Source organism: Octopus sinensis, linkage group LG2 (assembly GCF_006345805.1).
Source record: "Octopus sinensis linkage group LG2, ASM634580v1, whole genome shotgun sequence".
Lineage (NCBI taxonomy): Eukaryota > Metazoa > Mollusca > Cephalopoda > Octopoda > Octopodidae > Octopus > Octopus sinensis.
Window position 1 is genome coordinate 47750405 of NC_042998.1, and position 26921 is coordinate 47777325.

At 36.5% G+C, this 26921-nt stretch overlaps 1 protein-coding gene across 7 annotated transcripts in view; it reads right to left on the reverse strand.

Moving 5' to 3' along the window:
• Positions 1-5945: 5945 nt before the first annotated feature.
• LOC115223421 overlaps positions 5946-26921 on the reverse strand; it is a 182021-nt gene continuing 161045 nt past the window's right edge. For 6 of the 7 annotated variants that reach the window (XR_005003733.1, XR_005003732.1, XR_005003735.1 and 3 more), the window contains one exon: positions 5946-7639. The gene's annotated coding sequence lies outside the window, so the exon portion shown is untranslated. The remainder of the gene's footprint in view (positions 7640-26921) is intronic. The other variant, XR_005003734.1, reaches the window with a different exon arrangement.

A 26921-nucleotide genomic window follows, 5' to 3' on the forward strand; every position in this document is an offset into this window, starting at 1 on the left:
CATTTTGAGTTTGTTCTTGACATTCTGTAGAACTGCATGACTTTCTACGCAGACAAACTGCTAGTGATCATCAACGTTGACGTTTAATACGATTTCTGTAATGCTATATTTAACATTGAATGAGAAACCTTGGCATTCACCTGTGAGAGGATAAAATAAGCAGAACACGATTGAACTTTTACCTTAAAAACATTTAATAATTGTAAAATATTTCGGGTAAATATACCACTTATCAAAGTGTGAAGACAAACTGAAGCCTGCCTTCGTTGCTGCTTCACGCCTTTACCACATAGAAAGACCATGTTTTATCGAAGTGTGGAAATTAGGACTAAAAATGGTTTCATTTGATATTGCTTGTCAAGAATTTGATGCTATGTCTGTGTGAAGAAATTGTGGAAGTAAGAACTGTGTTACACGGTAGCCGAAAGGAGACGCTAGATTAGAAAGTGGACTCTGTTTTATTCCTTACGGTTGTTAAAGGATGGCATGTGTTAACTTATTAAGAATGGATTCTTTGAGCAGCAAATTTCTGATATTTCAATCTGCGGCTTTGTTGGTAACTGTGATGATCTAATACCAGCATTTGTCAAGGCGATTTTTGGCAGATGGGGCCCATAAATGTAGGTGATTTTGATTTGAATATGCAAATACATGTCGTGCTGTCGATGTAAGTTTCACGGCCTTTGGAGGATCAGACAACTAATTGACCCTGCAACTGCTCCGATCTTTACTGCACCACCACTCTTCGCTTTCACGGATGGTAAGAACTCGACAACTTCCAAGTTGGAAGCTTCATAGCGCCAGCCATATACAACCTGTTATATTTAAATGTTCACCAACGGTTCAATACCTATTCCTATATCAGGTCCATCACTGGACCTAAGCCACGGTTCCATATTGTCCTAAACCTCAGCTACACATCTAATCTCATATAGTGCATCATATATAAACTGCGCGGAGCTCTTTACACTGAGAAATAGGTCATCACCATTTTGATCACTTTGTGAACACATTCTATGTATTCCTGGTAAACCCATCACCCCCCACTTCAACATGAGCAGTTCCATTACCCATTTATCAATGTGCAGCACTTCTGCATATCATGGAACCGTTCACTCAAGGAAACAGAAGAAAACGTCTCTCATATTCAGAGTCGGATTTAAGTGAACGTTTTAACTTCTAATCCTTCACACCTCCATACCCTTTTAGTTCATCCCTCACCTTAGACCACTTTTCTTCCTCTTTCCTTCTCCCTCCCTCATATCTAGTTTCTCTTTCCTCCTATTTCCTGTCTACATATGCAAACTTACGTTGCAAACTTCCCTCATTCGCAGCCAATCGTTCAAACACAGAAGACGCAAAACTGTGTTAGTTATTATTCTTTTTTTTCTCTTATCCCCCCTACTGTTTTTATCCTGTATGACTCCACTGAAAACGTCGGACACTCAACTCGTCTCGGCCATTTCACTGTACATTTTATTGTCGCTTATTCTTATTTACACACACACATACACATGTATATGATTTCTACATAAATTATACTTTAATAAATGATGTGCCGAAAAAGCAGAAATATGCAAATCAAGCTATCTACTACGGTACTGGCTTAACTTATGATTATTTTGTATCTTAATTGAATTCTCTTATGTTATTGATTAAGGTCACAGTCCAAGTAGGGCTTTCTCGTGGAGTCACCAAACTATAAGCAATCTATTAAGGGACCCACTTTATTTTCCACTCATTAAAAACATAGGAATGCTTTTGTTTATTTTTTCATTCTTGTTCGCCCACATTCAAGCGTTATATTTAAACTATTTCAGTTCATTTTATGCACGCCCTATTGTCCATATGTATATCGCTTAATTAATGATGACAAGTCAAAACACAAATACGCAAATTAGCCAACCCCTATGGGGATAGCGTAATTCGTTAGTTTTTAAATTCTGATGAATATTTCATATTCATGATAGGAGGAGGAGGAGGAGGAAGCCGGATACGTCTTTTCTAAAATGTGATCGACAAACCATGAAACGGTCCGTCAAGGTACGCTGTCATCTTTCTTTACACAGCAGATACATTGAAGAAATTTTTACATTGTAATTTCATGCACGGATTTGTCTTTAAATATTATATATATATATATGTGTGTGTCTGTGTATGATAATGATGAACGCGAACTATAATAGAAAAAAAAAACATGGATTAATTAACTTCATCAGCCGATTTCTAGCCAGAATCATTACGATTTCGGTGCATAGAAGACGTAGATATTGCTCATCTGCAATGCACTTTCTTCCAACGCTCGAAAAATTCAACCAGCTTGCCGCCTAATAAATTTCAGTAATAATAGTTTCTGATTTAGGCACGAGGTTAGTAATTTTGAAGGAAGGTTGTTAGTCGATACCATGGACCCTAGTACCTGACTGGCACCTCATTTTATCGAGAAAAACGTAAGACAAAATTTTCCATGTCAGAACGTAAAGGGCTGGTATAAATACCACAAGCTGTTTTTTCAACACTCTAACGATTCAAGTGTTATTACAAGGATTTCAGTAATAACATCAATTATTATTTAGAATATGCATCAAAAAGCATGTCCAACTTAGTATATATGACTCTGTAGCAATAATGTATAGTTATTACACTTGCTCTTTTATTAATATCCATTATATTTGACTGGCTACTTTTGTTAAAGTCATATTCATCACAGTAGGTATATCAGTTATAAAACTGGCTTAAATTCTAGTTAGGTTATTCCGTGCAGTTTAAGCTTTTAATCGCGGTAAGCGGATGTACCCCCACTAAAAATTTTATCTTCATTAACTGCAGAAAGCGATTTTACATTACTGCTTTGAAAAATAACTTCTTATGGTACGAGAAGTGACAACACCCTAGTGACACTTTTTACAAAACACAATTGTCCCGATTTTCCCCCACCACTACCACCACACATCATCATCATCCTCATATATTTCTTTATAGAGCAAGAATCATACTTTTAGTGGTCGATATGAAAATCGTACGTAATGGAGGTAGTGGCAAAGTATTGCAGAAGCAGAAAATATCAATTCAATTTTTAGTGGTGGATATTAATATCATTACGGGAATGACTACAAAATTTAATTACACAGTAAAAAAGGGGGCTGAGGTTAAGAGTACTGAAACAAAAGTGATTAAAACGATAAAAGAAAATGGAGTCGTTAACATTATGTATACAAAGCAGAATAGAAATTTAAAATGGTCTTTATTTCCAATTACATGGTAAATCTTAAAGCCTTTCGAATACAAACGAGATTTAAAATCCTTCAAAAATCGTGTTTATCATCTTCAATCCTGAATAAACCAAGCTAAATTATGTATTTGCACGGAGCTTAATGATCGTTGTCCATATTTATCGTCTGCCCGTAAACTACTGCTTTTGTATTTTCATTGTCGTCATCATCATCCAACAAATATCCGTCTTCTTCTGTTCCGTCTGTTGTATTCGAAATATCACATTTCTTGAATGAATTCAAAATAATGCTTAATTTCTTTTTCTTTCATGAATTAACAATTCATCTATAGCTCAGAAGCAGTTAGTGGGAGGTGCACATATTGCCTCCTTTCGTGTATGATGCTTGCTGATCATACATTCAGTTACTTCCTTTCATCCTCATCTCCTCCTCAAATGGCTCATAGACACCAGCATCTAATTGTTTGCAAAACTATTGTAAGTCAGCCACAAATTATCAGGATACCAGTGCTTTGTGTATTTATTTACTTTTCAGAGGTAACCTGAACCCGCTTCCGATGAACAAACTCTTACATCTTTCATCCATCAAGTTATATATTTGAAACGTTATCCATTTTTTTTAACGCACTTTTAATCGTAACCTAATGGTTATTAACTGTAACTGTACATAACTCAGTAACCGCTGAGAAATTCATTTCTTTAGCGTCAGTTAAGAACAGGTTTACCCTGCAATCTGCAAAATGTTCATTTGTTATTTGTGAGAACCTTTGGTCGACTTTTACGCAAGACTCAATAAAAATTCCCAGATATTCAGATCCAAAAAGACGTTGGTTTTTGAAGAAGATCAACATTTTTTGAGTATGTAGTCTATATAATATACATGATTACAAACATTCACGTACATAAAATATTTCTCTATATTTATACATAAAACATATACATAATATATATATACACAAGATACATATATAGGGTAGCGAATATTCGTTTAAATATCACAACCAGTGGCCTAGCATGTATAAATAGTCAATAGACAACATATTCATATTTTAAAATAGTGTACATTTAAACACAAAAGAAAACTACCCTTTAACAGGTAATAGCAGCCAACACGGCCAAAACAACGATTTATTAGCAATTTTCGAAGTAAATGAAAAATAAAAACTTTTACCTTGTTATTTTTATTAGCAGTTATACCATGGTTTTGAATTTCTTTAGCAAGTAAGATTATTTGCCATCCTTTAATGGGTAATTTAGCAAAACACTATTATCCACCAAGAAATTACTATTAAATCGTGATTTTGGTCGTGTTGGCTGCTATTTCTAGCATGTAAAAATTACCTGTTAAAGGGTAGTTTTCTTTTGTGTTTAAATGTACACTATTTTAAAATGCATAATATATATATATATATATATATATATATATATAATACACTCACTGGCTCTGTTACCCCCCTCTCTCTCTCTCTCACAGACACAAGGCGTAGTATAAAATCGGTTATAACCGGATTCTAAATTCAGAGAATTTGGATTTTCACAAGCTTGCTTCATATTTTTATGGTACGATAAAGCGTGTTTAATCTGAGTTTAATAACAACACCAAACGTTCTCAATTTGGAATTAATGTTTCTTTTAGTAGAAATGGTTTACAAAGATTCCGCTGCACTAATAACTCCCAACAGAAAGAGACATCATGAAATATTGATTACTTATACTGTCATTAAATAACAGATTCATGTAGTACTGAAAATAAACTGTATGACACCCATGCCTTTCTCAAATACATTAGCGAATGTCAATGACGAGAAACAAAAATGAGAAGAATAAAAAAAGTGTCGACCTTTTTTTGTGTGTGTGCCAGAGACGATAAGTCACTGGGAAAAAAAACGAATTCACACCTGTTTGTTTATGTCACATTCCAAGCGTTATATACGTTTTAATTACGACCACCCGTCAGGAATTATCAATTACTAAAGAAGTATTATTTATTCATTCATGTATTTGTTTGTTTATTATTGAAAGCAATTTGCCTGAACAAGTTTCAAATTCAATTCAAACACTTCTGTACCCGTTCTAACCATATAGATGCACAAGTAGTTAAATTGTTCAGCTATCAGCTTATAGGTTGAGTTTTCAAAACCTACCGCAAGAATTGTTCCGCTTTGAGAGGAAAGGTAGTTGTATATACTTTGAATTTTACCTAATTAAAACAAAATGCTGCATTGATATTCCTTTCTACTGTAGACACAAGGAGGAAGTCGAGTACATCGATTCAAATGCGCAACTGGTACGTATTTTATCGATCTCAAAAAATTGAAAGGTAAAGTTGACCTCGGCGGAATTCGAACTCAGAATACTGACAGTAGGAGGCACGTGGCTTAGTGGTTAGGGTGTCAGCACCATGATCGTAAGATTGTGGTTTCGATTCCTGGACCGGGTAACGCGTTGTGTTCTTGAGCAAAACGCTTCATTTCACGTTGCTCCAGTTCACTCAGCTGGCAAAAATGAGTAACGCTGCGATGGACTGGCGTCCCGTCCAGTTGGGGAACACATACGCCATAGAAACCGGAAACCTGTCCCATGAGCCTGGCTAGGCTTTAAAAGGGCGCATTTATTTATCTTATAATACTGACAACAACGTTTGTTTATTCCGTTTTGAATCTTATTTTAACTGCAATTAACAGTCTTAATGTGCAATAAGACTTTTTTTTTTTGTTTTATGTCAAGATATGAAAAATATGCATCAGGTATCTAAATTGTGTTGACGCTGTATTGGTCACTGAAGCATTTGACTTAGACCTAAGATAGAGATTGATTTGCAACACACAAGTCGCGGCTTTGATGTGTGAAATGATATTTGTTTTACTAAGAAAACATTGCAAGTAAGAGATGTTGCTTCAACCATTAAAAGTTGTTGAAGATACTGTCAAGGCATCAGAAACGAAACAGAGAACAAAGAAAAATTATTTCATATGATTTTCGTCTTTTACAACTGAAGTGAAAGGCAACAAGTGTCAGTCAGCCTCGGTAAAAATTAATAAAATTCCTGAATTTGATTAAATTTGTGGGTGAAACGCAAATTCAGACCCCTTTTCGGGAGAAAAAAAATAATCACAAAAGGAACACACGTTCCTCTGGATGAGCAAATTTATTCAATATACGACTTGTTTTATTAAATTCAAAATTTTCATATAAAATACGATGGTAAATGCAACGTACAAAAAAGGATACAGAGTTTTATCTCATCTCCGAAAACTCTTAAATCTCATTAAGTTGTCGAGCGTAACAAAACCAGTTTTCACAATGATCTCAGAAACATGACACATTCTGCAAAATCATTATGAAAACCAGTTTTGTCTTTCTTGATCCCCGATGCAAACCTCTAGTGTTCTGGTTACCAAATTTGGTTCTGAAGTGAAAAGAAAAGCAAAAGAAAAAAAATCGAAAAAATAATATATATTATATAATTATGCTCTATGCGCCGGATTTCCAACGTAATTTCATACATATTACTCTGATTAGCACAAGGTCACAAACTTGTAGAAGACAATTGATCTCAGTAGAAGTTTGAAATTCATTAATATTGAAGGGATGCATCCCAAAGTCGGAGTCGATTCGATTTGTAACGAAAAAGTACGTCCATATTACTGCTAGATATTCCTTCTAGTACTCAGTGGTTTCTACAATTCCCATGGGATTTCTCCAAAACATATTATGCATTATTGAGCGGTTCCATCTAACAACCAAAACTATTTACTGTAACAAAACTTTACTATAATAAGTAACTGCTAGCACTAAGTCAGTAATTTGTAGAGGAGCGGGTTACTCGACTAAATCGACCTAGTATTTCACTGGGTAGATTTTTATCGACCCCAGAGGGATGAAAGTCAGGATTTGAATCTGGGATGTAAAGAGCTGATAAAAATTAAGTGGGAAGTTACAATATCAAAGACTTTTGTTAAGTAGATTAACCATGTAAAGGAATTTCAACAAACAAGAATAGTCCAGGTTACATTATTGCATAAAACCTTGGTTCAGTCCCAACATGAATGGAGCAAGCTCATTTTGAAAGTATATATTTTATATTTATCCAGAAACGGACGACTGAACACCACTTTATAGAGGCAGCATGGAAAGCAGTTACCTGCTCTCTGCACTAGATTTACCGTTCCTACAGTTAACAATAAATATAAAAGGAAGTTTTTTCCGTAAGCTAGTTAGTTTATATGCTACACCAAACAATAATAGTTCCACAGAGAGAAACAGAGTAAATTAACCAATATTATGTAATAATATACAAAAAGAGGAATCTCATTTCGTTGGTTTATTTTCGATCTAAAAGGATACGATACAACATCTGTCATTCCAGTTTTTCCAAGTGATGACAATTCCAGGGCTTGTATTTGTCTGAAACAATCGAAAATGAAAATATAATTTAGCCGTTACTATATCATTGAATTACATTTTTCTTTCTTTACTCTTCTGATGTAAAATCTTTTCATTGTGTTAATTAAAATCTCCACAACAGAACGATACAACATCGTACAAAGAAAATAGTTGAGAAAGAAATATGAGACATGCATTATAAAAAGTCACTGGCAATTGTTATGGTTTCCTTATCATTATTATATATTTCGTGGTAGGGGTTTAAGTGTGGCTAAATTAAACAATAGATTAACATGTGACTTTAGGGTTTAAAGGAAACGGTCAACTAGTGCTGAAAGGAAAGAAGAGAAAGAGGCTGCGAACCACGAAAATTCTCGCAAACACACCCTACCACCCTTTCCCCAGTGTGCAAACTTGCTGAAGGACTTGGTAGTGTTGAGTAGGGAAAGAAATCTGAAGAACAATGCATTTTTATTAAGAAATCCAGGTCGGTGGTGGGGGTGAACATAGAGAGCCTCAGAATGTTTCATAAAAACATGAAATGCATAATAAACGAATGAACAATATTTACATACCGAGTTAAAATCTAGCCATTAGTCACATCTTCATTGCATGTGTGTGTGTGTGTGTGCTTGTTTTTGATTGACAAGTTCGCATTTACAAATTTAATGAGGATACATTCAGCCTTACTATCTAAATAGAACCTGTGGTCAAACTACAGGACTCTCAACAAGACTACACCCGAGAATAACTCGACTAGTTTCGCTTGATTAATATCAGCCTATCAATAAATGATGAATTTGAGTAGACACTCTTGATAAGAGAGCAGTAATCAGTCGAAACCAGCTGAGCTGTTCTCAGATTCTCCTGCATTTATCCATAAGTTTTATCCATAAATTCGAATTCGTCAACTTAACTGACAGAATTCGTCAGCTTGACTGACAGAATATATCCATCAAACATCTGCATATGAGCTTATATGCAATTTACCCCCTCACACACCGTTACAGGAGTGTGTAAATGAGCGTGTGCTAGAGCTTCGATATATCTCGACAATGAACATGAATGAAATGATGATGAAACTAAACTAATCGAGTCAGAGTTGATCTGCCCTTCCGATCTGAAACAGGTCTTATTTCAATAAGTTCTCTCTTTGCAAATCATAGCCAATGACCTGAAGGTTTTAAGCAATAGTATTATTTTATGTACAAAGTATATGTACATTATATTATGCAAACACTATTTCATATGTAAGAGCAAAGACAGACAATACTTCATGCGTTTCGTAAGGTTGGGTGGGAGTCAATCTTTACTTCATGAAGCTATGTATAAAAACGTCCTATATTTACTGATTGAGAAGGCAATTTATTTTTTTAAAAACCCATCGTGTGGATGAGCCTATTATTATAAAACAGAAGTTTACATATTGAATATATCAGAAAGCTTTTTAGGTTAGGCAATATAGGGTATATAGAAGTACATTATTAAAGATTATAGGGCCTTGCTTCGGTTGAGAGTAAACATGATAAATTTTGTCCTATTATACAACCCCATAAAGAAAAATATTCACAAACTCTGCACCTACTATTGAATTTTAACTAATTTCTTCAAAGCTGTACTTCGTGATTTAACCTCATCGCTCTTTAGCTTATAAACCAGCCCTTCCCTAAAAATCTGTTGTATGCCTGGTGAATATTCTTCACAACACATCGCAACACCTCCCTCGCTTAATTTCTCCCCTACATAACATAAGTCAATTACATTGTCTTTTAACATATACGTCGTTCAAATTGTCTTTTAACATATACACACCATGGCCACAACTCGCAGGCTGAAACAGGTAACGAAATTATAATTGTCACGATTTTCTACAGGCCCTTATTAGTGTCTTCCTATAAATCAAAGTTACACACTCAGCTTCTCGCCGCCATATATCATTACATGGCTAACGTACACAGATTACAGTACTAACCTTGAGGACATTATTATTATGTATATAATCTAGACGTTTTCCAGCCGTCACAGACCGTAACTCTCTCTTTCTCTCTCATATTATATATGTGTATATATATATATATATATATATATGTGTGTGTGTGTGTGTATATGTATATATATACAGTTCTTTACTGTAGATTTTCCTTAATTGTTCAAGTAATCTAAGCCAGATTTTCTCCTCCCGCTCAAGTCCGTTGTGTCAACAATATTCACAAAGCTACGGAGACAGTAGGCCAGTCTAAACAAATAGATCGGCAAAATGACATTTTAGAAGAAGGCAAGAATATATCACATAACTTTAATAAATAATCTTGCACTATATAACAGGAAGAGAATGAGAGAAAGAGGCTGAGTCAAAGTGATTATCGATATCGTTCAGAAGCGGCAAAGAAGCGCAGAAATAAGGGTGTATAACAGAAAAGTTGTTCGAGTATGTATTCAAAGCCAATCCGTTCCGTCTGCCAGCAAGTTTCTGATTTCAGTAAATGGCTTTTTATTAATGCACTAAGCGACATATTTATTTTATTTGGCTTACCCCAGACACACCAAACATGCCTGACTTATAAACACACGGGGAATTCTGGAAATATTCACGATTAAAATAAATAAATATATCGCTGGATACACGAGACTAAGAGAGAGACAAAAATGGGAATTGTACACCTGGAGAAAATAATTGTTAATAGTGTCAGGGTGTCGTATCGGCACCGACAAACAAACAATATGCTTTGATGAAGTGAAGCTCAAAACCAGAAATTTGTTATTTTACTAAATCAAAGCCGAAAAAGAGCAACCTGTGATATTTTATAACTACCTTTCAACTGAGAAAAGGCATTTACTGTATCCCGATGATTCTTCCTATTTCGTTTTACTTTTAATAAACACTGGGCAATGCCTGGCCATGACTTTGTGTGGTAAGAAATTTGCTTCCCACGACAGGGTTCCGGATTCAATTCCACAACGTGGCACCTTGGACAAGTGTCTTTTATTAAGCCAACCTAAGCCTTGTGAGTGGATTTGGTAGATGGAAGCTAAAAGAAACCTGTTGTGTGTGTATGTGTATGAATTTATATGTGTAGGTTTTTATTAGTGTAAATGTATACATCTGTGTTTGTCCACCACTATCGCCGAGGACAACCTGTTTTGATTTGCTTATATCCGTTACTTAACGGTTCGGTAAAAGAGACCGACAAAGTAAGTACCGGGCTTCAGAAAAAAGTACTGGGGTCGATTAGTTCAAGTAAAACCCTTCGCGATGGTGCTCCGTGTGGTCGCAGGCCAATAACTCAATTAAGTACAAAAAAAGTGTGGGTACTTCACCACTGATTCAAAACCGGCATTGATTTCCTGGCTAACCAAGCTTGAAATTGCATTAAACCATGCAAGCCAATTTTATCGTGACTTCTTTTCATCTATAAGTAGCCAAGTGTACGGAAAGAAAAATAGCTGGCTCAACTTAAACCAGTATATTTTACTATTTACTCTTTTACTTTTACTTGTGACCATGCTGGAGCACTGCCTTTAGTCAAGCAAATCGACTCCAGGACTTGTTCTTTGTAAGCCTAGTACCTATTCTATCGGTCTCTTGCCCAACCGCTAAGTTACAGGGACGTAAACACACGAGCATCGATTGTCAAGCGATGTTGGGGGGACAAACACACAAACACACACACATATATATATATATATACGACGGGCTTCTTTTCAGTTTCTGTTTACGAAATCCACTTACAAGGCTTTGGTCGGCCTGAAGATATAGTAGAAGACACATGCCCAAGGTGCCACCCATGTGGTTGGTAAGCAAGCTACTTACCACACAGCCGTTCCTGGAGTATTTGCATGAAAATGTTTCCCTTTTTTAAATCTAAGTCTCTAAACGTGTGAATTAATAAATTCGCTGAAAAATCGTTTGAGCGCCAGACAAAATACTTAGCGACATTTTTTCTTTTTTTTTTTTTTTCTTGACTCTTTATGTTCAGACTATGACCACCGGCGGCTCATATAAGATTTTGCTGTTAAAATCTATGTGCAATAAACTCCCTCTCCCTGCAATACACAAAATACTGTAACGTAGCAATTTTTTAAATACGATTCCAAATATTTAATCATAAAAACTTTAATGGGATTTTTGAAAAACATCGATTGAGTAGGGGGTCCAGTTTAGTAAAATAGGAATCAAAGGGGTCCGTAAGCAAACCACTGTCTTACAAGAAACACCCGCACGTAGGTGGGCGGAGCATGATTGGAAGGGTTGGAGAGAGGCGACAAAGGGGTTTAATGAAAATATTTCTCCTTCAGACAAAGAGTGCATGCAGTGTACTCAGCGCATTTGTGAATGGCTTGAAAAAAGAGAAAGGAGAGCAAGGAGAAATCAAGTGCAAAGACGTGTAAGCAGTAGAGACGGGAAGTAATGCGTACTGGCGGTGCCAGGGAGGAGAGGAATGAGGGGGAGGAGCTGTCACTTATCCAAAATGTCAATGGTTAACATAGCATTGGCATAGGTCGGCTTTTCCTTAATGAAACAATGCTTTTCGAAGCACAGACACAAGGGATTGGCCAACAAAGTGAGAGACAGCTGGGAGTAAGTACAGCCGTTGGGAGAGCTAGCTGAATAAGAATGGATAAAATGGGCAGGCTTCTAGAGTGTGTTTTATAAAGAAGGCGAGGGAGACGGGGCAAAGATAAAGAAAGAAACGAAATAAGGAGAATGCTAACAAATTGAAAGGTTGAAAATGCAAGAGACAGATGGAGTGAGTAGTTGAGAAATGAATGAGATAGAGCAAAGCAGAAGGGCGGGCGGGGAGGGGAGTTGAGGCACGATGATTGAGAGGGAGACGGGTGATGGTGAGTGGAGCAAGAGAAATGAGGAGGGGAGGAGTTGTGAAGAAGAGTAACTGAGACAGAAAACAAAAGAGCACAAAGAGGCGGTGAGAGCAAGTGGTTAATATAGAAAGCATAACAAGAGGATAGTAAGAATGTGTCACCTAGTACACGGCGCTTATTGCATTTGGTACAGATTGAAGAGAACATCGGTACAGTGCAACAGCCCCGACTTACACCCATCTCTCTCTCTCTCTCTCTCTCTCTCTCTCTCGTTGCTTTGTTGAAATATATTTCCTTCCAATACAACTACACTTCACACAAAATATACTCTGCAAAACGGATATGCGTGCGCGTTATCAGTACCAGTACAAATATATATATCATCGAGTTGGTGCTAGGACTGATGTCCACGTGGAACGCACACTCTATGCAATGCACACACACACACACACACACACACTGCACAGTGTTGCGCGTTCAGGGACACATACCCCCAAGAAGCGGAATTAACAGTCTTACGATGACGGACAGTTTGGCGCTGCAAGTGTTATTATTTGGAATCCTTAGTTACGGCTATTTGCTTGCTTGAATAAATAGCCATCAGAGTTCTTTATATCACTTGCACTCTTTAGTCTTCAGTCTCTATCGTTGTACTGAGCCCCGGCTCAGCCTTGTGGAAGAAACTGACTTACAGTCAAAAGCATTGCAACGGTGACTTTTTCGTCAAAAGTATGTCAGGGGCTACAGTCTTCGATGCATCGTTTATTTAAGATGATACGGTTATGCAATGAGGAAGACTTGGAGAGCAAACTTAATCTGTCGTCCGGCTCAACATCACCATTAACACATCGATCGGCCTCTGAGGGCTAGAGAGCTCACAAGTACAGCCTCCTCCGCCAGCCCAATGCAATAAAAAGATTTTTTTTTTAATTCCGTGTGGTTAAGAAGTTTGCTTATCAGACATGTGGCCTTGGGTTCAGTCCCAGTGCGTTGCACCTTGGGCACGTGATTTCTACTACAGCCTCGAGCAGACCAACGACTTGAGTGAATTTTGTAGATAGAATCTGATAGGAGCCATCTGCGCGCGCGTGCGTGCGTGCGTGCATGTGTGTGTGTGTTCGTGGGTCCTACTGCTGCTTGACAAACGATGTTGGCTTGATTTGTTCTATGAAACCTTTGAAGGCGGTGCCCCTGCATGGTTGTAGTCCAATGAGTGAAACAAGAAATGGATATTCTGAATCAATTTGTATTCATCGTGGATAATTTTCAAAGTCCTTTTGCACACTATTCGCTAATTTTCATTCCAACACGTCCGCACTCTTCTTTTTTAATACTCAGTTAATGGGAAAATGGGACAGGGCAAATGCTGTGAGCATTTTCAAAGTCCCAATTTTGCAGCCGGTGCATTTGGTCATGTCGACTTTGGAAGCTTAAAACTCAAAGATATAAATAAATAAAAAATGAAGATTCGATAATTGTTTACTGCAGCAGCTTTTCCTAATTCTTAAAACAGCTTTCAAAAGAGTAAGAGTTTTATAACATGCTATGTCCAAATGTTTTACAGTTGGAGGTAACATGTTTTTAGTGCAATCAAACAACAAAATAACATCTATAAAAACCTCCCTAGGTATCCCTCTCCAGTTTAAGAAATATATTCATTATAAACTAACATATACGTATCCGGCTCGAATTTATTGCTTTCTAATACACCCAAGACAAACAAAAAAAAAGGTGGGGGAACAGTGGTGGGCATATACTAGTTAGCAATAGACGCAACAATAATCAACATGAGGATTGGATATTTTCAACCAGGAAAACATCATCATCATCATCTCTCTCACTCACACACACACACAACACACACACACACGCACACACACACACACTTGCTTAACTTGCGTTTTAAGGTTGGTTCGTTTCAGATTTCATGTTATATCAACACAACATTTCGAAAACTAACCGTGATTTCTAAACTATTTAGACGAGAACATAGCGACACAGATTGACTTACGTGAACGAATGAAACCCAACCTGTACCACCAGACTGTGTGTGTGTGTTTAGTTACACGTGTGAGTGTGAGCGCGCGCAACCTATGTGCACACCTACACTTGTAATTTGAAAACTATACGTATATCGTTTTGTTGGTGGTCTGTTGGAAGATTGTATCTCACATTTGTGCTAAATTCTATCTCGTAGTTGAGATTTCTGTTATTTCTTTAAAGAACAAAAATATATGAAACAAGAAAAAAGAAAAACCTATTATCATTAACGCCATTGCTATATCATTATACTGAGTTGAAAGAGATATTAAGAGAGAGTCCCTCATGATACACGGGTAAATAGTAATAAGAGAGAATCTCTCGCCTCTCGTAGTGAACGAGTAAATATCTCACATCTCTCTAAGCTACCGAAGTCGAAAGTAGATTCAAGAAATTTAGACTTCCAATGCAAGATAATACATAAAAAGAAATGCTAGATTTTCTAGAAAGAAATTGAAGCCGAAACTGCCCAGTAAGAGAAGTGCCGATATGAGTAGATGAATATTACGCTGCAGTTTAACTCTATACAAACCCTGACAGAGCAGATATTTGTTCAGAGGCAATATAGCTCGTTCCGTTTCGCTTTTTTTTTCTTTTTAAATACATGTATATAAAATTACAATTATTTAATGTGTCCATTCTTTTATTTGCTTCAGTCATTAGACTGCGGCCATGCTGGGGTAAGTTATGGGACATAAACACACAAACACCGGTTGTCAAGCGAAGGGGACAAAGACGCACACACACACACACACACGAAAAACGACCATCAAAAGACGACTAGCCATGTGTAATTAGTTAGGTTACAGAACTAAGTTCTAGTTCTTTTATATGTATCTCTAGAGAGATATGAACACTGGTCTTGACACAATATTGATGAAATGTGCAATTCCAAGAGGTGCTGTTTCATTAATCCAATAAGTTATTTCCTACACAGATTTGCACAAATTCTTGCAATTCTACGCAAGATATCGATTAGCAAAAAAAACATTAAAAGTACTGGCGTTTTTCATATTTTTCAATTATGGTTTTAGATAGAACTGAACAGAAGAGAAATTTAAATTTCACTTGGCCAGTTCATAAAGCAAGTGAATGCTTGTATTGTGACAGTGAACAAACTAACCGACTGCTTCAAACTGAAAATTCACACATGCAAATCTTCAGGTGCCAGTCTACTGCCAATAAAGGAATAACATGAGAAACGTTGAGTACAGGTTTCCATGCCAGTGCACTTGCTATTACAAGTGGTAATTAAGAGAGATTTGTTTAAAAAAAAGAAAAAAAAAGACAAGAAAAGATAGTTATGATTGAAAATGAATAATCGCTTGCTGCCACCTCAACAGTTAAAACAACATTATTCTAGTTATTTTGTGATTTATGGAAGAGGGGCAAGATTGGAGGAGGGGTATAAAATAAAAGTAAAAAAAAAAAAAAAGGAATTACTAAATAAAACGTGGGGGATTTTTTAAGATGTGGGGTGATGTCAGAAATATTTCGGGTAAATTGGTTCCTTTCCCCCGCAAGAAGTAAAAAATAAAAAATTTTAAAAATTAAACTAAAAGTAAAACCAAACAAACTATGGAATTATTAGAAAAAAAGAAAAAGTAAAAACAGAGCAATGTGAGAGAAAGGAGGGCATAGAGGGAGGGAGAGAGAGAGAATGGCAAACTAAAACATTAGCTTTAGTCCAAGTAAAACAGGAAGGTGGGAGGAGAAAGATGGATAGAATGCTGAAGGAACTATTATTTGACATTCCTAATATCGGCTTTTGTATACGGGGCAACTTTATCAATGGCCGGTCAAACGACGAAGCAACGAAAAACATGAGAGCTGACACTCGTTGGCAAACATTACTTCAAGAAAAAGAAAGACAGAAAGAGAGGGGGAGAAATAGAGAGCGTGAGGCAGAAAGATGTAAGTTTGTTTGAAGATTATTTTCAAAGTTTGTAAGTTTGTATTTGTCAGTAGCTTATCGTTATTACTATGCTTACAGTAGAGAGAGAGGCAGAGGAAGAAATATTAAGAAACATTCAAGGAAGTGGTGGTGGTGATGGTAGTGGTGGAGGACACGTGTAAAGAGAAAGGAATGGTCGTGATGTTTGCCGTACAACAACCTAACAATATTAAGAAACACCAAGTAAAAAGTAAATGTTAAAAAAAAAAAAATAAATAAATAAAGGCAAAAAGAAAAAAAAATATAGAAAAAAAAATGAGCAACAAAAAGCAAAACGAAATAGTCAGGTCTGCTTCTTGAACACAACACTAGGTGACAGCAGAGAGAAACATCCGAAATATGTAGCTTTGTTTGACCTTCCCGCCTCGAATCTAAACAACTGCTAACTTCCCGTTTCAAGTTAGCGAATAACCATTTACCGAAGCAATTACAGGCATTTCCTACTCCCTTCTTCTATGCTCACACTTTTAACAACAACAACAATATTAACGTTACCATCGCCGTCACAGCTATTGTTATTGAGAACGGCCGCGAAATGTTTCGACTTTGATACGAACTTCAATTCAGTTCCCAAACGAGAGAAAAACTGATAATATTAAACAGTTTTGGCAGCACAGTGTTCTCATAACCAGTGCTTTTCCGTGTTTCTGCAATTCTAAAGAAATAAGGCGGTGTGTATATATAAAAAGGATGAGTTGTGAAATCAAAAGTAACTGCATAAATGCAAAGAGTCGACATGGCCGATCTGTTGTGATTTCACGATCTATCAATCAACTGCAACCTGCGGCTCGCAGGACTTTCTAAATGACACGCCTTACAAAGAAATCCCCTTGAATTTTTTAGTAGTGCACCAAGTGACGAGCCATTTTCTCATGCAACCCACTTCTCAAAAACTTCGATCAAGATCAAAAAGTTAACAGAAGAAATGACAGATGGTTATGTGCAGACCCTTCTTAAGATTCAAGTGTTATGCATACAAAATTTTCTGCAACTGTCATGATTTTAGGGGTTGTCAGCAATGAAGGGCATATGATGCCTCCTTACTTCTTTCCACAAAGCTTTATAGTTAACTCTGGTGCCTACATTGAGGTCCTGGAAACAATTATTACGCCCTGGATAGACAGTGTAGGCAATGGAAGGCCATATGTGTTTCAGTAAGACTCTGCATTATCACACATGGCTCTAGTAACACAGGAATGGATGGCTGAAAATTTTCATGATCACACAACCCCTAACATTTGGCCTCCTAATTTCCCAGATCTCAATCCACTGGACTATTACATGTGGAGCATTGTTGAGAGAGGTCAATGAACACGCCAATAACACCAAAGATTCTTTGAAAGCAGAGTAATATCCAAAATGAACCAGGACCACTTGATTCGAGCATGTAGATGATTTAGATCTCGTATAGAAGCAGTTGTTGAAGTTGAAGGTGGCTTTATTGAATAACATTATAGAAAAAAAAGGTTTATTTTTATCCTCATAGCATTTTTTAAATAAATAATGTTAGCTGTTATTATATATGTTTTTATATAAACATAAATCTGTCCTAAATATCTTATGCACCCTGTATATTCATTGGTAATCTATTTGTTCATAGCCGTAGCATTAAATTCAGTTCCACTCAGTTGTACACAAAGTGATATTAGCTTGCATCTTTTGGTTACTGCCGAGAATCCATAGTCGGAACAATAGAAGAGTAAAGAATACAGTGGAGTTGGCTTGATCAACTTATCATTGTCTCTTTTACAGATGACAAACACTAACTAAAGAACGTTTAATTTTAAAGAGACGATGGCGTGTGCAACAGATAAGTAGACAAATCGCTTCACGACATGCAAATATTTTAAAATGCATCATTACCCAAGTTCAACCTCGTATGTCATCTATTAGTAGTGGTTGAATTAAGTAGTATTATTCGTGTCACGTAGTAATATCACCCCTTTTATTAATTTTATTAAAGGCATGGTGAAATAGGCACAGGTATAAGTAAATTTACTCTGTGTCTCGGTTTAACATCATCAGCGAGTGCTTGGATGCCAAGAGTAATGTTAATGTGGATATAGAGAACCTGTCAAATGTCAGATTAACCTTGCTAACTAATCTCTATCTTCTTTACTTCCGAGAAAGTGGTCACTATAGGATGTACGAGGGCACGTCAGAATATTCAAAGTACTGTGGACAGAAACAGCAATAAAAGCCAATATGGTGGGGTTGAATAATCAACACTTTTTTTTTTGTACAACGAGTCTTGTAGATAAGTATCATTATATATCGAAATAAATTTTGAAGAAATAGCAATAAATTTCAATGTTAATATCTTTAAGAGAAGCCATAGGTGTCTCACTTTACCCCTTCTCACCCCACTCCCTACCATCAAAATATATCTACATAAAATTACATACATGTGGTAGTACATACAATGGTACAAATGAGGGAAATAAACAGATTTATTATACAATAATCCCTCGACTATCGCGAGTGCTACCTTCCAAAACAGCGAAGTAGAAACAGTTCTGTACTGTATATTTTTTTATTATTTTTGTAATTTGTATATATTTATCTTATTATAAATGCAAAACAAGACCATGGAGGAATCGACGAGAGCTTAGATAATAAACCGTGACAGGTGAACCACGATATGGCGTGGGATTACTGTATCTATTTTTGAGATTCGTCGTTAAATCAATGCGTGTCAAGCCTCAATTAGCACAAAATGAGAAACTCAAAACTAATTCTTTGTCTTATCAAAAGGGTCTATAAAGCCAGTCCTATTATGATGCTCATGTGGTGTTCAGTTCATTAAAAAAAATGGGTAAATGATTCTCTGAATCGAATGCTATCCCAGGTACTTTTCCCGCGAAATATCCATTTTCATATTAAAGTAATCAATTGCACCATCTGTGTTGCTTACTCTGAAGTCAGCAGAATCAGCCACAGAGCAATTAGTGTGTTTAGCCAGAGACACAAACAAAGCAATATTTGCGAAGAGACACAAGCCACAGACTTGTTTTTATTGATTGTCTAGAAGCTCATCAACTCTTTCGTCTGCATTCTCAAAAATCATAAAAAAACAACGGTCTGACAAATCAATACAATTTATTATTCCATGGACATAACTTTGTCTTGATGTATTTCATTAAAGAACTCGCCAAACGACCGTTACATTGACAAAAATCCAATAAGTCAAATGTCGAGGTTAGCGTTTGAAATGAAACTAATTGGACATGATAAGCTGTGAATTGAAAGCAGAGTATGGATTGCATTCTAGTATAGCACTGGTATATCAAAGGCTCCACCACCAAAAACAAAAACTGGGTAAAATACCACACCGCACTATCAGACATAGGAAAACTTTGGTGTCAATCCTGAGAAATTAAAGTGGCTCTCCGTCGGTTACGACGACGAGAGTTCCATTTGATCCGATCAACGAAACAGCCTGCTCGTGAAATTAACGTGCAAGTGGCTGAGCACTCCACAGATACGTGTATCCTTAACGTAGTTCTGAGGGCGATTCAACGTTGACAAAGAATCTGACAAGGCTGGCTCTTTGAAGTTACAGGTACTACACATTTTTGCCAACTGAGTGGACTGGAGTAACATGAAAAGGTGTTACAAGAGTAACATGAAAAAAACTGGAGTAACATGAAAAAGTGGAGTAACATAAAACGCATTGCCGGGAATTGAAATCATGACCTTACGGTCGTGAGCCGAATACCTTAACCACTAAGCCACGTGCCTTCACTCCAAAGAAATTCATAAAGTTTAAAATTACCACAACGGACGGCAGATAGCACACTTATTCTATTTCGTATCATCACCATCGCTTTGTCATTTCATTAACGCTTACTTTTCCATGCTTTCATGGATCAGACGAACTTTTTTTAATGGTGTAGGGAAGAAGCTAACCTTGTCTTCGTTTACGATTTTTATTTTATATTTACAGCCTATTTCAATCGTCAGCCTAACTGATCCAAGATCGATAAAATAACATCTTGTACTTCACTCGCTTTAAAGATCAAACTCCATAAAATGTGCAATCTTGTACCCATATTACAAATAATTATCTCCTAATATAGTTCATTCTACTAACCTACAAAATAATGAGACAACCAGTACTGAAGACAGCTTGAGGTTAAGTTTACTGTCTTAAACTGTCTCTGATTCCCCCACCTGAAACGAATATCAACACTTAGAGAAAGAGAAGGAAAGGTTCGAGTCGTTGACGTATAACAGTTGTATCGTCTTAATAAAACAGATACCGGATGCATTTGGATATCCACCCGATTTTATAAAATTACATCAACGGGTGAACGAACTTGACATGTCACACGATACATCTTTTACTTTGCTAGTCACGCATACGCAGAAAGAAATAATTCATGTTAAAGGATGTAACCAGCTGCAGAAACTAAAAAAAAAAATCAAATATTTTTAGAAAGGAAAAATTCTCTGTCGTGGCTCTTATGCTTTTCCCCACCATGGTTGCTAGGTGCTTAAAAATAAAATATTGGCTTTAAACGACACTGCCGATTCTGCCAGCCACAGATTACCATCGGCAATTTTTTCACTACCATGAGAGTTTTCAGTCTTGCATATATGTTTTTGATGCAAATCATACCCAATAAAGCGTTTGAGACAATCCCCCATAATATTCATGTGATTCATTCATCACTGATCGAGGATAACACGGTACCTTCAGTTTTTATTTGTCACGCTTATCCCGAATTCATCTCTGATAACGCGGGTCGGAGTTCAGTCAAAGGTTTCTGCTTGGACAGCAAAAAAAAAAAATCGCCCCAGCAACCATCTACAACGCTCGGGACAACTTGCGGTCTCGGAACGAAACCTATTTCCGATGTTCTATCATTCATTTATGGCTGATTCATTTAACACAATGTTTCATATTTGGGAGCAAACACGTGATAAACGAGGATATATGTATTATCTATGTCAATGTATTTTAGAAAGGCATTAACGCCACGTTTTAAGCATTACTGTCACTCATAGCCACATAATGCCTTCACTAATCGAGAAATATTATTTTGTGGAAACCAAAATCAACATCACTACGTTTATAAACATTATTACAAAACGCGAATTGCCATTTATAATAAAAATCTGCTGCAAAACAGAGTTAGCTCCCTTGAGCATTAAGTTTCCATGTTTGTTGTTTCTGTTACCATGGAATTAATATGTAAAGAGAAGGTTCGCTGTGACACCTGAACAATCATATGCAAAATGTATTTGCTATCAAAAAAAATCATTTTCGAGTATGTGTATAAATGAACTAAACGCAACTAATGGATGTTTAGTTTTTCCTCAGCGATGTGACACGAAACAATATTGGGAAGACAGTACTTAATGCTTCAAAACCTCACAAAACCAAGCTTACGTTTACAGCTACATCGCAAAATGCGTTATGTAATACATATATCAATACTGAATGAGTAATAAAAACAGGGTTGTTATGTTTTACTAAATCACTAACCAAACTACTAAAGTAACATTTTTTAAAAATAAACTTTATATAAAATAAGCGTTTATATCGAGATAAAACAAAACACCATTTGCTGAATGAATTCATTTAGAATTTTATAACAAGAAATTTCCTAAAATATTTTAGTGTTTTCCTTAAATTTTATATTTTGACAAGAGATGTGTGCTTCTGCTTTTATTTTTCCGTCGAAGTGGAGATTCTTATCAAAGGGGGTTGGGTGACAGAATTAGAAGAATGCCCCGTAGTATTTATTTCCAGCAGCTCTTACGTTTTGTCTCTGGTCAAGAAAATTCTTTCTTAAGTGCCATAGATCATTTAGTAGAAACATGTACTTGGAGTATAATTAATTAAAAGAAAATGGTTGGCGCTTGGGAGGGTATCCAGCTGTAAAATGCCAAAACCTCGCCTAAGTCCATTCTGCCGAGTGGCCGATGTTAAGAAGGGCATTCAGCCTTAAATGCCCTGTCAAAACAGACACAGTAGCCTAGGGTAATTTTTCTACCTGGCCGGCTCCTGTCAACCGTCCTACCCATACACACATGGAAAATGGACGTTAACCGATGACGATGAGATGCAAAGATGCTTAACTGAAGGTACATTTCACTGATGTAAAGCAGCACTAGCAATGGAAATTTGAAGAGTATTTTCATTAGTTTTGAGTTACAGTAACTCCAGTGCCTTTTAGCTCAGAGGTGAGATATTTCTTACCAAGCTAACTTTCTTTACATAAGGCTTCAGAAATACCAGGTTTATAGCAGCCTACCCTGCCGACACAGTGGGGTAAAGGATTAGGAATGGCAAACAAAAGGTTTTAGCATGGATGTGGTAGATAAAGTTTTAGCATAGTACTCTTCAGAAGCACATGTTTAATCTGTACTCTATATGCACTTAACTCCAAAGTACAAATATTAATACCTCCATACAAAGACAACTATATTTGTTAAGCTCGTTTGCTAAAACAATTCATAAATATCTGTATTTGCTGAGTAATTAGGACTGTGCTAGCTTGAGAATGTATGAAGACATTCACACACGCACACACACACAGGGTGGGCCAAAAGTCATTCACAAAATTAAGTTCAATACGCTCCGGAATTATCAAAGGCATGCTTCAATTTTTCTAAACTTCAATAAAATTAATGATATAATGGTGAATATACACGTGCTTGCACATGATGGACAAGGTAATTTAGGACTACATTATCCATTGTAACCATCTCTGATTTTTGAAGACATTACGGCTTGATTTGAGAGAGATTTTTACTGTTATTTTCAGTAGGTCGAGCGAATATACAAAAGGGCCCCATCGCTGGCTCAGACACACACACGACAAAAATACTGGTGAAAATTTCATCTTTTATTGTAGAAATCACCATATAAATCCGACAATATTTTCGTTGTCTAATACTGTAATTTTTTTGAAATTCTTCTAAATGATATCTGGATCTAGTTGTCATACATGAGGAAATACCTTGGATGTGTCTTCCACTTGCATTTATTGGTGGCTGGTTGTTTGAATACAGTTAGCCAAATTCGTTTAAAAATGAGTTCTTTATTGGTATCCCTTTTCCCTTCTTATTGCATGTGTGAGTGTTTGTGCATGTTTGTGTGTGGTAAGGCGATTTGATGTCTATCTTTAGCATATTAGGAATCCACTTTAGTGGTCATTCCTCTTATTAATTGTAATATAATTTTTAAATCTTCGGATTTTTTAAAATATGCTAAACCACTGGTTTAAATTGATCTTGATTGATATCAATTTCTACCCTCCTTATTTAATTATATATATATATATAATATATATATATATATATATATATACACACACCCATTATATACATTATATTGTTTTTGTTATTTACTTAATCTTTTACTTTTTTTAATTTTAACTTTTCTATTATATGTAATTTTCTAGATTGTGTAATTTAATTATTCATTTTGAATTGATAAAAGGTAGTTTTTTTTCTAATATTTTATATATATATTATATTGTGTGGAATTTGATTTGGTATTTCTAATTTTTTTCCTTGTAAGTTTGGATTTTATTCCCTCAAATAATAATTATATATATATATATATATATATATATATATATATATATATAGCTAACTGTTGAGAATATGCTATGGTACATTATAATATATTACAACGATATAAAAATCATAATATTTTAATCCCATGATTTAAAAAAAATGTTCAATGAATAAAGATGAACTATATGCATATATAATAAAAGCGTTGGGACATAAATTCAGTGATTCATTCTGAATTCTTATGTAGCACCTCATTCATACAATTTGTTTTAATGCGGGCAGAAATAAAACAAGAAAAAAAACAGGCTTTTAAGGCACACACGCGTTTTCCACATCCATGGAGAAGTAATAATAACGATAAAAAAAGTAACAACGTTACAGGAGAATATCAGATATTTTACAGCAATGACACTTGTACAGGGATGCGTTGTTGCGTACGGTGTATCACCTCTCGTAGCACACTCACGCAAACGACAAGACAATGCAAACCAACTCAGCTTCCTCTCATATTCATACATATATACATACATATATAAATATACGAACATATGTATGTACATAACACACACACAGAGTCAAAAAAGCACACCCACACAAGTCTATAAAACAAGCAATAACGCCAACATCATTTCCGGTATTGACAAGTCATACGTAAATATAGGGATGCATTTATCGGAGTCAGTCAGGTTTGAATGTGGACAGCTGGCACAAGGTGCCCCTCTCCCCAACCACGACCACCACCACCACCAACCCGCCAAAAATAAAAATAAAAACTATCTCTTCTGTCTCGCCCTTTTCTCTCTAGACAGAAGGTCTTCATACGCTTCATTAATTAACATGATGGCACAGTCGGGCAGTCGGGTCCCCTTCGTTTTAATCAAGGGTTACCAATTGCCAAATAGCTCGTGTGCAATTTCGGGGGAGAATAAAGTATCCCTGTGAAATGAACCAAAAATCTATAAACGCAAAGTGATATTTGCGGATGTGATATTAAAACTTTAAATGAAAAAAAAAAAAAAAAAGGAAAAAAAAGTAGAAAAAAAAAAAGCAGAAAAAAAAGAGATAAAATAATTATGGTTCTTTTTGGAAAAAGAGGATGGGGGTTTAAAATATAACAAAAAAATATATATATAGTAAATTATTTTAGTTACTCAATTATTCATTCATTTATTCATAAATACGTAAAGTTGGCTTAAATGAAAATATTAAAAAAAATATATACATTAAAAATATAAGTTACCAGACACGCATTCAATCACACACACGCTGACGGTCTGTCTGTTTGTCTGCCTGTCTCTCGTACACACCCGCCCGCCCGCCCACCCACCCATGCAAATTGTAAACAAAAGGGGCGATGAAGTAAAATAAACAACAGGCTATGCAAGGGCTGCAAATTATTTATTTACTAAAATCCCTCTTCAACGTTGAGTCATCGGAAAATTTAGTTTTTTTTTTATCTTTCACTTGTTTCGGTCATTGGAGACTGTGGCCATGCCATACTGGGGCACCGCCTAGAAGGGTTTTTTTTTTTTTTTAGTCGAACGCATCGATTTCCACCCACCCACCCACCCCCACCCTCACCAGTACTTAATTTTTTTAAGCCCCCCCGGTACTTATCCAATTGTATCTTTTGCCGAACCGCTACCTTACAGACACGAAAACAAACCAACAGGGGCTGTCAAACAGTGGCGTGGGGACAAACGCGCGCGCACACACACACACACACGACGGGCTTCTTTTAGTTTCCATCTACCATATCCACCCACAAGGTTTTGATCGGTCCAACACTTTATTGTAGAAGACGCTTGCCCAAGGTACCACATAGTAGGACTGAACCTAGAACCATGTGATTGTGAAGCGAACTTCTAAAATCCACCTCCAAACACACATACACAAATACGATGGGCTTCTTTCATTTTCCATCTAGCAAATCCACTCAGAAGGCTTTGGTCGGTACTGTAGAAGACGTTTGTCCAAGGTGCCACACAGGGGGACTGAACCTGGAACCATGTGATTGTGAAGTAAACTTCTAAAATCCACCCCCAAACACACACACGATGGGCTTCTTTCAGTTTCCATCTAGCAAATCCACTCAGAAGGCTTTGGTCGGTACGGGGCTACTGTAGAAGGCGCTTGTCCAAGGTGCCACACAGGGGGACTGAACCTGGAAACATCTGATTGTGAAGCAAACTTCTAAAATCCACCCCCAAACACACACACGATGGGCTTCTTTCAGTTTCCATCAAGTAAATCCAGTCACAAGGCTTTGGTCGGTACGGGGCTACTGTGACAGACGCTTGTCCAAGGTGCCACACAGTGGCACTGAACCCGAAGCCATGTAGTCGGGAACTTCTAATACCCGCATCTCACCCCAAAAATACACGCGCGCGAACACAGAGTTCTCTATAAGCATCAATTTTCATTAGAGTAAGGTAGACGGGAGGAGGGTACAGACAGACGGAATAAATGAAACCAGTATGTACCTATACTATACGGGGGGGGAGGTGATTCAATCGTTCAACTTTATTATATATCTCCGCAAGAAAGAAGGAAGGAAAGAAAGAAGGTAGGAAAGAAAGAAAGAAAGAAAGAAAGAAAGAAAGAAGATAGGAAAGAAAGAAGGAAGGAAGGAAAGAAAGAAGGTAGGAAAGAAAGAAGGTAGGAAGGAAAGAAGGAAGGAAAGAAAGAAGGAAGGAAGGAAAGAAGGAAGGAAGGAAAGAAAGGTAGGAAAGAAAGAAAGAAATAGAGAAAGAAAGAAATTGATTGCGTTTTAGTTTTCGTCATACTTTCTAATTCTGAAGATTAAAGCTCAACAGACGGCTGGGTAGGCTCTCTCTCTCTCTCTCTGTCTCTGTCTGTGTGTGTGTGTGTGTGTGTGTGTGTGTGTGTGTGTGTGTGAGTGAGAGAGACAGAGAGAGAGACAGAGAGAGAAAGAGAGAGACAGACAAACAGACA